Raw genomic sequence first — 6,000 nt, forward strand, 5'->3', positions numbered from 1 at the left:
GTGTATATATCAAGATAAATAGCAACATAAAATCTTCTATACTTTTTATAAAATCATTGCCTTTATGCATGATTCAATTCAAATTCAAAAGTCATATTAATAGGAAGTTATTTTAAAAATGTGAGATTATCAGTTTCAAAACTAACAGTATTAGTTTCAGTTTGGTTATGCATGCAGATTTTTGTATTATGATCTATGTACTACTACTTGTTGGCATGTATAGTAAGGAAACATTTTTTAGTATTTTTAGTTGTTTATAGACCTTTATTTTATTTATTTATATGCAGTGCTGAGAATCAAACCCTGTGCCTCACAAATGCCAGGCAAGTGCACTACCACTGAGTCAAAACGCCAGGCCCTGGGAAACAGAATAACTACTTTTGCAAGAGTATTATAAGTAATTCTGTTTTGGAAATCCTAAATTTAATTTTAAAAAAGTGAAATATTGAGTTTTAAACCATTCATATTTATTTTTACTACTTACTTCAGACTACATAACTCCTAAACCTTTATTATGGTCTGATCTGGAATGCCCAACAAGTTTTATGTGTTGAAGGCTTGGCCACCAATGCAGCAATGCTCAGAGGTGGAACTTATGAAATGATTGGAGGAAGAGGATCACTGGGAGTTTGCCCTGGGAGGTTTGTCTCTAGCCCCTCCCCCGACCGCTCTCTCTCTCACTGTACTTCTTGGCTGCCATGAGTTCAGCGTCTTTTCTCCACCAGGTACTACTGCCATGGTGCTCTGAGCTGGAGCCAGGCAACTGTGGAATGAAAACTCTGCAACCATAAGCCAAAATAAATCTACCCTCTACTAAATTGTTTTTCTCAGGTATTTCACACAGAGGCAAAATGCTAACTAATACAACATTCAATGCATACACTTTGGTTTTAGGTGGCTTTTCACAGCCTCTCCAAATTTTTCTAGTAGGTACTCCTATATATCTTGAATGAATATCTAACTTAATTTCCAAAACAAACTGTCATGATTAAAAATAAAATGATATTTCTAGTCTTAAAATAATTTGGACATGTGGCCACTTGAAATGAACTTCCTATCAAATGTCCATTCTTGGAGAATTCTGTAACTAATGATATTCATATATTTATCATATGCTATTTAAAAATCAACTACTTTCCAAGATAACTAAGTGAAAACTTTTCTGACCAGTAATATCCAAACACTTTCTCTGTGCAGATAAAATGGTACCTACATTTGAATACATATGTGTGTGTGTGTGTGTGTGTGTGTGTGTGTGTGTGTGCGCGCACTCACACATAAAACAGTTCACCTGGGATTCAATTGTTTAATAGTCAGTACAACTTAATACAACTCAACAAATATTAGATTAGCATTTATCTTCATATGTGTATGTCAAAATATGTTGAGGTTCAACACAGTTATAATTTGTTAGACATTAATTGATATTCATTTGTATCATTTTTATAAATTAAGTTATATTTATTTTTATATATATTTTGTTATTTATTCATTCCAAATATATATGAGAGTCTACTATAAACAGAAAATTTGGGGGAACCTGGGTAAAACCAGCTAAAGCCAAACACAGGTATAGTTTTTAGTGAATCATTTTTTAAGGGGCTTGTGTTTGTATACCATGAAAAGAGGAATGTGAATATTCTGTGTCTTTTTAGGGTATTATGGCTGAAGACAACTTTTCTGCCACTATTGCTATTCAAAAAGTTTATCTTCCCCCCCAAAAAGATCTTAAAACTATGCATAGTATCATCTTAAAAATCAGAAATTGCAAGAATATTTTCAATGAAGACTGACTCCAACCACATAAAATGTGTTCCCTTTGTGCTGTTTCGGAAAGTCCCTCTGATACTATTTAAAAATATATCTGCTAACCCTCTTGTCTTTACCATTATTTCACTATTTACTTTATTCCAAGCCAATATTGAACTGAAATTAAAAATGAGTGTACTCAAAATAATTCCTTTGCTTATCCTCTTTTCAATATCAGAGAGTGGACAGAGCTAAAACATCAATCAATGCAAAGTCAATAACACTTGGAAGAAAATGTTCTGTTTCTTCCTTAATCATCCTTCTTCTAGTTGATTCTTGAACAAAGTCTGACTTTGAGGACAATGATGTGACCTTAACTTTGACTTTATTTTGAATGAAATTCAAAATTCTGTACATTTGGTGTGTCAGCTACCACTGTTTGAAACTGTAATTATGAAAAAAAGGTCCAAGTTATTTTCCAAAACTAAGCAAATGGAGACTGTGTTTTGGCTCAGACCAATGCACTTGCTTCTCAAAACTTCAAATGATAAGTAGTATATTTAGCCATGGAAAACTGCTGCAAATCAGTTACCCAATTTTATGTGTTATGACCTGTTTCTTTCTGGCATGCATATGGTCTTGCTTATACCCCAAACATTTTCAGTTGATAGAAGTTCCAAGTGCATCTTATAGTATTGCATTTGAATCTATGTATTTTTTTCTGACAGAATATTATTCAGAATTTATTATGAATATAGCTATAGCACTTTGCTCAATAAATATTCTGTCATTCAAAAAATGTTCCCTTTGAACTGGGGTTGTAGCTCAGTGGTAGAGCACTTGCCCAGCATGGATAGGCACTGAGTTTGATCCTCAGCACCACATATAAATCAATAAAATAAAGGTTCATCAACAGCTAAAAAAATATTTTAAAAACTGTTCCTTTTGTTTTTGAACAAAGTCTGACTTTTCCATGTTCAAAAGTTACTGTGAATAAGCTTAGCATTCTGTGTTAATCCTGGCTTCTAGTGGATACTGGCCTTGAGCTCTGCACTCTGCAGAAATAGGCTTGATATTAGAGATATCAAGACACTAAGGTTAAAGGAGAGGAGAGGAGGAGGGGAGAGAGAAATGTGATTTTATTTTATTTTATAATGTGACTTCTATTTTTATTTATTACATAAATAATATGTCCACTGAGGAAAAATTAGAAAATATAAATAAGCAAAAAAAAAAAAAAAAAAAAAAGAAATTAAAATTACTAATAATCATACCACTATGTAGAAACCACTATAAATACTTTGTACATATTTTTTCAATTTGTGTATATGTGTGTGGGGATGAGTGTTAGAATTTACCCTTATTCACAAACACAAAAAAATCATGTAATACTCTAAGTATTACAATAAATCCTTTTTTCCATTGAGTATATCTTTCTTTGTGAATAAATTAGAGAATTTTGATTTTAAAAATGCTGAATCTGAAGAATAAAGTAAGTTCCTAATATATTCTTGCAAATTTCCATGAATTTGAGATTATATCAAAAATAGAAATTTACCAGAAATCTAAATTGAAATATAAGCATTCCTTCCAGATGGATATTTGCTTTCTCTTTGGGATTTTAAAGCCTATTTTTTTTTAAGCTGTTGTTTTCTATCACTCATAAAACTTAAAAACATATACTTTATTTGTGGCTTTATTTTTGTGGCTCCAAGAAATGTTCTTAAAGTTAGCATAGAGAACAAAATTGGGGGAGTCAAAGGACCTATATTTGAGCTTCATGTGTGCTTCTTATTATATAAATATAGGAAAAAACTTCTTAATTCAGTCAACCCTCAATTACAACATCTAGTGTTTGATTGTTAATATGATCATTAATATAGTGCTGTTAAATCCATATAGTACTATGCACAGAGAAGAGAGATTTCCCATCATTTTCAATGACTAGATTTTCTAAGCTAAGGAGAACATGAATAACATATCATTGTGTTTATATCTGTTTCAAAATATCAAATGAATTTACTTTTATAAAACCAAAGTTTTTGAAACAAGCTGTCATGCTACTATGTGCTTCCTCTTCCAGTATGAATGAAGGGACAACAATGGAGAAGTCACAATATTGACCAGACTCAGAGTCATACATGACACATGAAATAACTGTGTGAAACATCCTCACCTATATATAAAGAAAGTGCTTGGGTTCCAGCATGAAAGATAAATGACTCAGTGAAACTGATGAGGAAAAGGATACAAGGCAAGGGCATAACCTAGGGAGGATGATTCTATTTATATCGGTGGATTTTCCTATGCTGCCCTGGAACACCCCAATGAAGAGATGTTATCACGGTAGAATAAATGAAGCTTGGAACTGGGAGGCACTTCCTCAATTGCATTTGAAAAATTTAGCCTTCTAATTCCATCCAGGTACTAGTCTCAGAAAAGTCTGGGGGTTCATAAAACAGAAGTGACACAACCAATATAAAATTTAAATAGTAAATTAAAACAGTATACATGTGGGAAAAGCAAGAAAGTAAATAAATATTAAAAGTGTATCTATAAGGATGCTCAAGTCTCAGCACATGCATCAGAACCTCCTATATAAACATAAGGCAAACAAAGACAAAAGTTTCTAAAATTAGATGAAAATCCCAACAATATCCTGTTTCTAAAAGGTATAGTTAAAAGTAGAACACAAAATGGTTGAAAATGATGGTATAGAAAAATCTGTGAGGAACATATAAGCCAAAATTTTTTCCATTAGAAAAATATATTCTTTGAGCATGGTGCAATGAAACCCCACCAATAAATAAATAAATAAATAAAAAAGATTCAGTAAACAAAATGGAGATCAAAGAGAGTTCATCTGATTATATTGGTTCTAGCCAGATAATCCAGGATAATCTCCCCATTTTAAGGTCAATAAGCCTTAATTAAATCTGCAAAGTCCATTGTGTCCTGTAACAAGGCATTTTCGTGGACAGGAAAAGAGACTGAGAAGGTCATGGAGGCCAAAATCCTGCCATGTCCATATGGGCCACCAGACTCTATATCATTGTTAGCCTTCCAAAATTTTTCATCAAAAGTTTCAGATCCTCTCTCGTTAGTGTTAGATGTTTCTGCTGTCATATATTGTTACTTCTTTCATATCTTATATCTTAAAAATGTTTATCTTTTAATTTTATATGTTCCCCTGCTTTTCTTGCTTCAGAGGTAAGAATCAGGTCTTATTTTTGCAGCATCTGCAATACTCTGTTTTGTGCACCATGTCTGTTCAGTGTTTGCATGACAGGAGCCAATGGTGCATATTAGGCTATGACAAAGTAGAATTGTGTTCAAAAGACATTGTTACTACTTCTTAATGGAGAAAGTGATTATAGGATGTATAAGTTATTTAAACATTTAGAGTTGTCTATACTCAATCAAAACATGGGGATAATGCCAGGACAATGCCACCTCTCCCTAATTATAAAGTACCTTTAATAAACAGGAAAACAGATATAGTAAGTCTTTCCTTAAATAATCATTTTGTTAATATATTCTAATTGTCAAACCATGTGCTTCTTTATGAATATATAGTGATAAACAAGACAGTCTCTTTCCTTATGAAACTCATGGTCTAAGAAGGATAAATATGCATTTAAACTAGAAACTTTATGAGTTTCTTTAATGCCAAGTATATAAGCAAACTTGATTCTCTTTGAAAGTTGGTGAGCCATGAATACAAAATACTAGTGAGCTCCATGTACAGCTTGCAAACTGGCTTGGCATAGTGCCACATACCTGCAATCCCAGAACTCAGAAGACTGAGGCAGAAGGATTGCAAGTTCAAGGCCAGCCTAGGCAATATAGTGAGACCCTATGTCAAAATAAGAAAAAGGGGCTGGGGATGTAACTCAGTGGGTCACACCTGAGTCTCCTGGGATGCGTCCCCTGTGCCACAAAAAATATAAATGAGAGAGAGACAGAGACAACATATTACTAGCTTTCTAACAATATCTCTAAGGGATGCCTATATAATCTGATATATGCCAGATTGTTCTTGGGCCTATCAAGTGTTAATTTAGTGATCTTACGCTAATCTCTGGGACTCTTCAACGTAAAGAACTGGGAATATTATGGGGAAATATAGATAATTGGGACAAATACAAAGCTTCAATTTCTCTTATTTTATACTGCTCAGTGGATTTTTATTCCTTCTGCAACACTTCCAACAAACTAAACCCTTCAAACAACCAAAATAAACTCATACTA

The sequence above is a fragment of the Marmota flaviventris genome, chromosome Y, assembly GCF_047511675.1.
Source record: "Marmota flaviventris isolate mMarFla1 chromosome Y, mMarFla1.hap1, whole genome shotgun sequence".
Taxonomy (NCBI): domain Eukaryota; kingdom Metazoa; phylum Chordata; class Mammalia; order Rodentia; family Sciuridae; genus Marmota; species Marmota flaviventris.